Genomic DNA, 11,586 nt, shown 5'->3' with positions numbered 1-11,586 from the left:
ATGGCCTGAGGTATTTAGGAAAAAAGACCACTAAAAGGTGATGGGATATGTACTCCTAAACTTCTTTGAGTTGTTTGAAAATGTCCCTATCCCTTGTGTGGGAGACGAGGAGAATGAGTTACTGTGGAATTGGTAATTGTGAAGTGAAGCGCCTTTCTGTCTAACAACTGAACTTTATTCTACTATATATTTTAGAGAGTTTGTCTGGCTGTTTGTCTGATTGTCCAAGGACTCCTCCTAAACAGTAAGAACTAGGACCACTAAACTAGATATACAGCTTCCTCTTCTCATAACATAAAGCAAAGTAAGGGTCTGATTGCACCAGGAAAATGGGTTGTGCCTAGAATGGGACTACTTCTCATAAAACCATCCAGAAAAGAGATCACCAAGTAGGTGAAAGGGAGTGGCTGGGGGCACACTCCTCCCTCCCTCCAGGACTGCCCTAGCCCTTAGCCTCCTACCCCCCAAGTGCCCATTAGGGAAGGGGGAGGCTGAAGCTCCCTCCCTCCTTCAGGGGAAAGTGCACAAACTTAACTGATGTGAGGACCCAAGCAACACCAGGTAAATGTGCTCATGTTAAGAAGTTAGATTGCTTAGGAGGGTGAATGGAACTGTAGTAAGTGGACATTCACAAATGTGCACCCGTATTTTGCAGGTACAAATACTTGTGAGCTCATAACATTCAGCAACACCCAATGTTGGACCACCCAGCGCCCTTGGGACCTGACCAGTCCCGGATGAAGGATTTTGCTGGATCAGGAGAGGTCATTTCTGGATACCTGCCACTGGCCTCTCCTGCCCCGGCCTCTGGCCTCCCACCTGGCTCCCCATCTCCTGCTGGCTCCCCATCTACCTTGCTGAACTCGCTGGGCAACCATTGTTGCCATTGCTCTGGGACCCACAGGGCAGCCCCACACTGGGCCTCCAGGACCTGCAGGGCAGCCTTATGTGCCGTGTTATGTCTCGGGGACCCACAGAGCGGCCCCACATGCTGCGCTGGATCTTCAGGACCCACTGGGCAACCATGTGCTGCAGCTGCCTGCCCCACCAAGCTTCCACAGTTCTCAGCCCCACCAGGCAGCCACACACCAGGTCGTCCAACCCTGCCAGGCATCTACATTGCCATGTGCTGGGTGGCCCTGTCATCAACTTGATGCAGGCAGCCCACAGCCCTGCTGGCCCCGCAGGGATCCTTGCCTCTCTCCCTCCACCAGGACTCTCTGGTTCTGCAACATCCATGCCAGAATATGCATATTGCCAGACCAGAGAATCTCAGTTAAGAGAGTTTCAGCCTGTAGTTCAAAAGAAACACATGCACCTGTTGGCACTTGCAAAGTGCGTTAGACACATGGGTTCTGCAAATGCAAATGCTTCCATTTGCATTCAGCAGGTTTTGTACAAGTGCTAGAATTTCTAGCGGGGCATTATGTGCACAAAATGGAGAGCTGGCTGACCATATTCTTCATTGAGTCTGGATGGGAGCTAGATAAATAGCAGTTGAGTTAAATGAATTCTGTATACTGGAGGGAGTTAGGTCATCCAAATATAGTCAGTGTTTAATAAGGACTTGAAGGAGGGAACAGCAAAGTAGCAAGACAGACTGGATGGGGGTGGAGCTGGGGAGGAGATGCTGTTCCAGGCAGAAAGGTAGCCTATAACAAGGCACAGGACATGTGGTTTGCTACTTCAAAAGGGGAAGCTGTTTTGCATTTACTCTGCTCTGCAGTTAGAAACTGTCAGGGTGTGCCTGCCCAATAGTCAGGCCATGCCAAAGAGTTTGCGGGGCCTCAAGCAGCACACTGACAGCAGGATCTGGCCAGTGCCCCATGCAGCCAGGCAGCTCCCAGCCAGGGCAGCAAGTGAGTGGCCAGGTGCCAGGCAGCGCGGGGCCCTGAAGGCGCAGGGCCCAAGGCAACTGCCTTGCTTGCCTTGCCCTAAGGCCGAGCCTGCCTGTAGTGAGTGTGGTGCTGCAGGTACTCCCTGCTTCAGTTTCTTCTTCCCTAGGATTTTCTGTCTCTCCTGGGTGAGGGTGCCGTTTGGGGGCATTAGGCCTCCGACTGGGTCACTCTGAGCTCAGTTTTATTTTGTGGTAAGTCCAAACAAAAGTCCCATGCAAATCAAATGTCCATCTGCTCCACTTTAGGCATTTCAGTCCTCCCTCTGGGCTCAGTTCTCAGTCCCTCATGGTCTCAGCTCCTATGTGCTACCATTTTCCCTTCTGTGCTCTGGGATTTTTCTCTGTTTCTCAGCCTGAGGACTCCTAGACCGTCCTTTGGAGCCTTCTGCAACGTGCTCCCCATGGCTCCTCTCTCAAACTGAGTTAAGGAATCACCCAGCTAATCAGGACTAGCTGAGGGTGAGCAGTGTGGGTAGCAAAGCTAGCACAGGTGTGACTGAGCTCAACTTCCCATCAAGTGCCAGCAACCTGTGCCAGATGCTGTGGAGTGTTACAGGGCCACGCTGATCTGAGAGCCTGAGGGGTTTCTCTTGATGCTTTATCACAGTAAAATTCAGAAACTAGGTCGTGTTATTACATGGTGATTGTGACATAGAGTTGTCATCAGAAGAAATAACACGAAAGTATCATAGGGTATGTCTACACTAGCCCCCTAGTTTGAACTAGGGAGGCTAATGTAGGCATTCAAAGTTGCAAATGAAGCCCGGGATTTAAATATCCCGGGCTTTATTTGCATCTTCCCGTCTGGGCGCCATTTTTAAATCCCCCTAGTCCCAACTAACTGCCTGCGGCTACACGCAACAGTCAAACGTTAACTCGAACTAAGTCCTTAGTTAAAATCTAGCATTTACTGAAGTTGATCGCTTTGATTCTTGTGTCTATAGCTACCATTTTTACCTCAGAAAAAAGTTTGTGCTTCAAGCACAGAGCAATTCCCCGCACCGATTTTCTCTGACCGGTGTGCTTTAGAAGAGGTAAAGAGGAAAATCATTGACAGTGTGTAATGCTGTCATGTTATCAACTTCTGTATGCTCTTAAGTGGCACATGACTACATAGCCTGGCACGGTGCAGATGACTCCAGGGGTATAGCCATTTGGGTCTGGGCAGTGCGGGAGTTGTGTGGTATTCTTTCTAACCATCGGACTCTCTCAGGCTCTCTGTCTGATATTAACCTTCTTGACTTCCAGGAATTAAACCAAAAGAGGCTCTTCCTGGAGATACCAACAGCAAAAGAAACAACAAAGATAAAGCTCTGTGGGGAAACACTAGAGAAGCTATTGATTGGGGGATACCTCCTGCCTGACTCCAGCTAGTCTGCCAAAGTGCATTCTCCCCAGTGGGGCCAAACAGCTCCCAGACAAGGTTGCTTTTTTGGGAGGCTCAGTGCCTCAGCAAGAGACAGGACCTTGGGCAGTCAGTCTGTAATGCCACCCAGACCGCGGTGTGCCTCCCCCAGCCCATGGAGTGGCACTCTCATAGCACTTCAAAGGGGGACCGGGGCTCTGGTGGCTGCAGAACTTTAACAGGGTTCAAAAAAGAACTAGATAGATTCATGGAGGTTAGATCCATCAATGGCTATTAGCCAGGATGGGCAGGAATGGTGTCCCTGGCCTCTGTTTGTCTGGAGGTGGGTGACAGGGGAGGGATCGCGTGAGGATTACCTGTTGTGATCCCTCCCTCTGGGGCATCTGGTATTGGCCACTGTTGGCAGACAGGATACTGGGCTAGAAGGACCTTTGGTCTGACCCAGTCTGTCTGTTCTTATGTTCTTATGATCTCCAGGCCCCAGAGAAATTGCCTCCAGTTTGTCCCCTTCTGTCAGTAGGCCTGATTCTTCCTGACTTCCTAGACCAAAGCCTCAGCTCAAAAAGGATTTTAACCCTTAAAATGCTGGCCGAAGGAAGGAAGGGTGGGGGCTGAATGAGTTGTCAGCAGACTGAAGCTGACATCCAGACTGACAGACCCAAAGACTGTCCATGACTGGGATGTGGAGGGTCATCCCAAGGTTGGCTCTTAAGTCAGGCGCAGCGACTGGAGGTGCAGAGCTGGAGTTAGAGGCCAGGTGCCTGAGCCAAGGATCAGCCAAAGTCAGGAACTAGGTCCGGGCTGTTTCCATGGTAGGAGCAGAGCTCCTGTAGGCTCTCCTGAGCCAAGTATGGGACTAACCTGGACCTATCTGAGTTATGACTAGAGAGGTTAAGTTTGGGTAAGTTATGCATTTAAGACCCAATTGTATTATCCCATTTTCCCCTTTGGCAGTTAAAAGCTGCTAGTTTTGAGTCATTTTAATCATCTAGAGCAGGCTAAACATGAAATAACTGCTCTGGCTCTCAGAGAATTGCTGCAGCTTTACACTGATGTAGTTGAGGAGAGAACTTGGCTCCTGTGTTTCCTTTTATTATAATATTACAACTGCCCATATGTTATCATAGAAGCCTATTTTTGTGACTTCCAAGCAACATGGATTGAGGGTTTGAGGCCTCAGTGGTGTGTGGGAATACATTGCTTCTTTTTTCTTAAAGGGCCCATGGGTAGTTAGGATAGCCCTCAGATGTTCATGGAAGTTGAGCTCTTTTATAAGGCTCTGAGGGGCTATTAATTCCTTTAAGACAGACATTAAAAGAAAGCGTTTTCCCAAGCTCAGTGTACAATTCACTAACCCAGTCTGAGGCGTGTTAGGTTCCCTACACTTGGATTATTCTTTCATTCTGGCTGAAAGCTTGTTCTAGGCCCGATAGTTGACTTCAGCTCTATAATTAAGGTCTTGTATATGTGCAGCTAGATCATAAGCAAAAGGGGTGAGGGATGTCATCACGTCATAATTTCCACAACCTAAAGGCATGTTTTTTGTTACACCATACATTTTTTTCTTATTATTTTGGGATTTGGCACCAGGCACCTTTAAAAGTAGGCCATCATGTCCTTTCATACGGTTCATTATTGAGTGGGCTGCTAGGAAAGCCTCGGCCTGCCAAAGCCTCTATTTTGGTTTCCTTTTGCAGTATGAGGACAAAGTTTCCTTGAGATCCAGTTCTAGTCAGTGAGCTCTGCTGTGGTAGTACAGCATATCATTTTATTAAAAAACAAAGTAAAGACACTACACTCAACAACACTTTTGCTATATAAACAACGAGAAGTCCTGTGGCACCTTATAGATTCATTGGAGCATAAGTGGGCAAAGACCCACTTTTGTCAGATGTCCTGTGATGGTGCCTCTGGTGTAGATATGTGGACAGAGTTGGCACCAAGGTTTGTTGCAGGGTTTAGTTCTTGAGTTAGAGTTACTGTGGTGTGGTGTATAGTTGCTGGTGAGAATTTGCTTCAGGTTGGCGGATTGTCTGTGGGCGAGGACTGGCCTGCCTCCCAAGGTGTGTCAGAGCGAGGGATCATTGTCCAGGATGGGTTGTAGATCACTGATGCATTAGAGAGGTTTTAGCTGGGGACTGTAGGTGATGGCCAGTGGTGTTCTGTTATTTTCTTTGTTTGGCCTGTCTTGTAGCAGGAGGCTTCTGGGTATATGTTTGGCTCTGTCAATCTGTTTCCTCACTTCCTCGGGTGTGTACTGTACTTTTAAGAATGCTTGGTGAAGATCTTGTAGATGTTTGTCTTTGTCTCATGGGTTGGAGCAAATGTGGTTGTACCTTAGAGCTTGGCTGTAGACGATGGATCATGCGGTGTGTCCGGGATGGAAGCTGGAGGTATGTAGTTAAGCATAGCAGTCAGTAGGTTTTCGGTATAGGGTGGAGTTTATGTGACCATCACTCATTCGCACTGTAGAGTCCAGGAAGTGGATCTCTTGTGTAGACTGGTCCAGGCTGAGGTTGATGGTGGGGTGGAAACTGTTGACATCATGGTTGAATTCTTCCAGAGCCTTCTTCCCATGGGTCCAAAGGATGACAATGTCATCAATGTAGCATAAGTAGAGGTGGAGCTCTAGTGGATGAGAGCTGAGGAAGTGTTGTTCCAGGTCATCCATAAAAATGTTGGCATATTGTGCGACTATGCAGGTGCCCATAGCGGTGCCACTAGTTTGGAGGCATAAATTGTCTCCAAATCTGAAATAGTTGTGAGTGAGGATAAAGTCACAGAGCTCGGCCACCAGTTGTGCTGTGGCATCGTCAGGGATACTGTTCCTGACAGTTTGTATTCCATCTATGTGTGGGTTGTTGGTGTAGAGAACCTGTACATCCATGGTGGCTAGGATGGTGTTTTCTGGATGGTCACCAATGCATTCTAGTTTTCTCAGGAAATCAGTGGTGTCTTGGAGGTAGCTGGGAGTGCTGGTGGCGTAGGGGTCTGACTAGAAAGTCCACATATCCAGAAAGTCCTGCAGTGAGAGTGCCAATGCCCGAGATGATGGGGCGTCCAAGATTTACATGTTTATGGATCTTCGGTAGTAGATAGAATAACCCTGGTTGGGGCTTTAGGTGTGTGTCTGTGTAGATTTGTTTCTGTGCTTTTGTAGGGAGTGTCTTGAGCAGATGGTGCAGTTTCTTTGTGTACTCCTCAGTGGGATCTGAGGAAAGTGGCCTGCAGAATATGGTACTGGAGAGTTGTCTGGCAGCCTCCCTTTGGTAGCCAATTTGATTATAATGTCAGAGTTGTTTCTGAGGCTGTGGATGGCATTGCGTTCTGCACAGCTGAGGTTATGGGGCAAGCGATGCTGCTTTTCCGTAATTTCATGGTTAGAGTCAGAAGCCCGAATCTGGCATCAGACAGGTGCCAGGCCAAAGGCTGGAGCAAAAGCCAGTCAGGAGTCATCTGAAGTTAGACAGGAGAGAGGGATGGGGGGCAGATGGGGTCTGGGATGAGGAGTACAGAAACAGGCAGGAAAGAAGGGCTCAGGAATCAGGCAAATAGGCAGGGATTATAGTAACAGCCTGAAGTTTATAGTAACTGCCCGATCCGGTGTGTTAATTTACTGGTTCCATGGTCACGGAGCCTCATGGCTCACATTAGCTCCGCTTCACCATTTGCACCCAAGGGGATCTGACAGCAAAATCTTTCCTTCTCAAAAGACCCTAACATGCACGACAGAGGAAAATGTAGACACAATAAAAATACATTTCCTATGTCAGCTTTTGCTGCATTCTGCAATATTCTATATGTTCTAAGCTTTAATTATCAAAAAGGTTTTTTTCCCCATTGGGAAGATAGATATGAAAATGGAAGCAGATGTGCTTCTGCCCTGTCAACTAAGTTTTGCGAGATACTGTCTCTAAGCACAGAATTGCATCAGCAAGGTGTGAATTTTAAAGCCTAAGTGAGAGAATTTTGAAGACTGAAAAGATTATTCACAGGAATTGTTGTAAAAAGAGCTTCTTTTTATTCTTAAGGTTTTAATGGGCATTAAAAATCTTAAAATGGGAATAAATGTTGAAACTACTAGTGAGACAAGATGAGCGAGGTAATATATTTTATGAGACCAACTTCTGTTGGTGAGACAGACAAGCTTTAAAGCTATACCAAGCTCTTCTTCAGGTCTGTGATAGATACTCAGAGTGTCACAGCTAACTAGATGGTAAAACAGATAGTTTAGCATAAATAGTAGCATACAGTCCAAAGGGTGCTTCAAGGTAAAGAGGCCATTAATATTTCTGTGGTTGTAGGATCAAAAAAAGAGAGTCTGGACTACAATTTATTGTAATAAGACATAAATCCAGTGTCTTAATTATAAGATCATGTTTGTTGGTGTCTAGCAAAGTTATGAATTTAAGCCCCCAGGCTTGTCTTTTGAAAATGTTGTGCAGGTTTTCTTTGAGGATGACTGACAGCCATCATTCTATACCTGATCTATGAGAAAAGTGTTCACCTACAGGAGATATGCTACTAACAGACAGAAATAAATGTGCACATGTGAAAGAATGAGGCAATTATGGTGAATCTCCTAGTGCAAAGACTCAAGCTCTGTTTCCATTTTAGAAATTCAGACTGTTGTAGCTGCATCAATGGAATTGCACTAAGTAGGTGAACAACTTCAGCACAAAGTGAACTGTGCACCAGTGTAGCTTGCTACACTAAATTACCAGAAGAAGTTGTGTAGGTGCAATTACATTCGCTGTAGTTACAGCCATGTGAATGTGCTTAAAATAGCTAAGGCATCAGACTTTGCACATGCAGTAGAAGCAGTACAGAGTAAATTTCCCCCTGGCCATCAGCAAGGCTGGGTGAAATATTTAAACAAATAGCTGACACGCTTGGCTCCCTTTTAATGTCTGAGAATTGTCTGTAATGAAAGCGCAAAGTTCTTTAGAGCAATCGTTACTTCGAATTATCGTGAATTTCTTCCGTATGAAATATTTAATCTACAGAGTGTTTTTGAACATCGTGTGTGACTGTTCAAAGGGTACATCTTCCCAGTGATGCAACAACAAATAACACACTGCAGCAGCTAGTCTCAGAGTCCAGGTCAACAGACTTGGTCGCTCCAGCTATGTCTACACGGCAGCGTTATCATACAGATAGTAGCCCAGTGTCTGTGAGTCTGTAATGCTGACGTACATGGCCATGCCCCCGGCCATGTGAGTCAGCGCCCCACCCCCCTTCCCCTTCCTCCGTGGTGGCTCGGCTGAGCGCTGCACCGCTCAGCTGGGCCCTGGCTAGGGCTGCCAGGTAGACCCCACTAAAAAAACGGACACGCTTGTCTGGGGGAGGGGGGGACTGGCTGGAACGGGGGTGGGAAGCAGAGCTGGGGGGATCGGGGGCTGTGGAGCTGGAGGGGAGAATGAGGGGGCCCAGAGGAAGGGGGGCGGGAAGCAGAGCTGGTGGGGGGGGGAGTGTCCGGGGTCCGTGGGGCTGGCCGGCAGAAAGAGGGAGCGGGAAGCAGAGCTGGGGGGGATCGGAGGCCGTGGGCCTGGACGGGAGGATGGACAGAGGAAGGGGGGCAGGAAGCAGACATGGGAGCGTCAAAATATTTGCACAAGAAGCACTGAATTCTTACATTAGAGCATCAGTGCTCTTGCGCAAATTCAAGTGGCCAGGGTAGACAGCTGGCAAGTTTTTGCGCAAAAACGGCTGCTTTTGCGCAAAATCTTGCCAGTCTGGAAGCACCCATTTTGTTTAAACAAAGATTCCATTGTCCTTCTGCATCAAAGGTTGCACTGGTAACAATAAGTGATGATACATGAGAGAGATATAGACATAACACAATTGAATTCAGCTCAGGGAAACCTCAAGTGAATACATCTGGAGGAACAGTCTGAAACACTGTCCATAGGAGGAAGTAAGTCTGAGAGAGTTGGCAATGACAAAAGACAAGTATTTAGGCTTGTTTGCAGTTTGAGTTGGTAGTAGAAAGTGTTAATGGAACTCTGGTTTCATCCTCAGAGACATCACCTGGGCACTGGCTGTATTTCACCCGAAAACCTCTGATGGTTCAGCCTTTCATCAACAGAAAGCTGGACATACCCTGGATATGGCTGAGAAGTGTGCCATAGGAAAAGCTCTTCTACCTCTGGGGCTAACTGTGAGTTTTTCTAGCTGGTCTTGTGCAGCATCCTGTTCTTTTGGTGGCACTGTAATATGTAGTTCAGCATGTGCTGTGCATCACCTCTAGTGGCTGGTTCTCAGACAGTATGAATTCAATACAATTGCTTGCCAGAGGAGTTCAACTTTTAGCTCGAGTGGCAGCGGTTCAAGCTTTTAGGAGCGCCGGTCTAGTGTTTAGACCCTGGTGACATCCCACGGTGGCATCAGTTCTAACAGAGGTGACCTCTGTGTGACACACAGAAAGTGTTCTCTTAATACCATAATGAATAAACAGTGTGTGGTGCTAATTAAAATCACTCTGCTTCATGAACATGAGACGGCATTTGAAAGCAGCTGTCGCTGGTGTGCATGTGTGGTAGAAAACCCAGGATCCTGCGCTTTTTACAACCCACATTTCTCCCCCTGTGCCTTGTTCCCTTTCTCAGGGCACATGGTGGAATTAGCCACGAAGCTGGGCTTTCTCTGCACGTCATGGACATTCCATGGTTGAGCTCGGATTGCATTCTAATGATTAAGCATTGGGTTTTATCAGAAGCTGCCAAGATGCATCATTTACTCCTGGGGAAAAGAGGCAGTCGGGGGGAGAGGAGGTCCAAAGTATTTTGATCTGAATAACTAAAAGGCGCTCCTTGTCAAGTGACTGATCGGCAGTTTGCACGCTGTTATTTGTCTCTTAAATGCTTAGCAAACAGCAGGGCAGAGATCTGTATGAATTCTGGCACTGCTGGTGCATATGATAGATTGATACAGGTTATAAGCTGGGCCAACTTGTTTGTAGAAAAGCTCAAGCCAACCCACAGACGATCTGCTTTGAATTTTGGATGCTGAACAAAGTTTTCATCTCCAGTAGGGCCCATATTTCTTCCCATACCCCTCCCTTGAACTCCCCCTCTTTTTTATTTATTTTATTTATTGCTTCTCATTTGTTTATTTCCCTCTTTAAATTCTCAGATCTCTCACAGCTCAAACATGACTGGGATGAAAGCCAAGCCCTGGCATGTAATGTCAGACCCTGCTGGCCTTGATCTGACAACAAAGCTGGTACAGGCCTTGGCAGTGTTCCGAACAGCCCATGAACACCCCAAACCAGTGGGTGATGTAACCTAATCCCAGGGCTGAGTTTGGTACGATAGGCCTGAGGTGATGGTTTAAAGCAGTGGTTCCCAAACTTTTTGGCATCAGGCCCCCCTTTTTGATTTTTGAAAAACCCTCATTCCCGCCCCCTCCCCCCCATAGCAGCAAAACTTGTTGAGCAAAAAAAAAAAACTGAACAGGGTAGCAAAATTTGATGGGGGGAGGCTGGGTCACCTCGTGCCCCCCCCCCCCCGTGGAATTTGCATGCCCTCCAGTTTAGGAGTCCCTGGTTTAAAGGATGTTTGTGCCTGTTGTAACCGGCACAGCAATCTGAAAATTCACCACATGTGAAGCATGCTCTGCCACACACAAATGAAGACATGGAACTAAAATGAAAGCACTGTTCTGAAGCTCCTGCTTATAGAGGAATGTGACCAAAATATTAGTTATCGTTTAGATCTCAGTAGTACCTAGATAGCCCAACTGATATTGGGAATCTGTTGTGCTAGGTGCTGTGCAAGTACATCATAAAAAATTGCCCTTGCCCCAAACAGTTTACAATTTAAATAGAGATGACAAAGAGCGGAGGAGTGAGGGGAGGTATTATTGACTTTTTGCTGGTTGGGAAACCAAGGCAGAGATTAATTGATCTGCCCAAGATGATAAAGCAAGTCTTTGACCAGCTGGAAACTGAATGTGGGCATCATTCTGTTCTACTCTTTATAGCCCTCGTCATCACTGAATCTGAAAGGGCTTTCCACATTAAGTGACAAGACCAATATGTCATTGTATGTGAGTTGTTCTTTCTTTCATCCTCTCCCCGGAGTAGAATTGTGTGTGCCCTGTACTGCTTCCTGCTGGCAGCCTTTAGGTCTTGCATTTTTTTCTTTATTTTTAAATACCTGTGATGCTCTACATTTATATTACATACAGCAGGTAAGAGAAATGCACTTGAATTTGGAGTGGAAGGGGATGACGGGCAACGGCAATGGTCCTCAGTTAGGTGTGTCTAGACTACATGCCTCCGTCAATGGAGGCATGTAGATTAGACAGATAAGCAAAGGGA

At 47.0% G+C, this 11,586-nt stretch overlaps 1 long non-coding RNA gene across 1 annotated transcript in view; it reads left to right on the top strand.

Moving 5' to 3' along the window:
• The first annotated feature begins 8,991 nt into the window (after positions 1 to 8,991).
• Positions 8,992 to 11,586, top strand: part of LOC112546562 (uncharacterized) — a 38,652-nt gene continuing 36,057 nt past the window's right edge. Inside the window, exons 1-2 of the long non-coding RNA XR_012896557.1 lie at positions 8,992 to 9,180; positions 9,285 to 9,423. This is a non-coding gene — a long non-coding RNA (uncharacterized LOC112546562). The remainder of the gene's footprint in view (positions 9,181 to 9,284; positions 9,424 to 11,586) is intronic.

This window comes from Pelodiscus sinensis, chromosome 18 (assembly GCF_049634645.1).
Source record: "Pelodiscus sinensis isolate JC-2024 chromosome 18, ASM4963464v1, whole genome shotgun sequence".
Taxonomy (NCBI): domain Eukaryota; kingdom Metazoa; phylum Chordata; order Testudines; family Trionychidae; genus Pelodiscus; species Pelodiscus sinensis.
The sequence above is the reverse complement of the archived record's forward strand: the minus strand, read 5'-3'. Positions and strand labels throughout refer to the sequence as shown.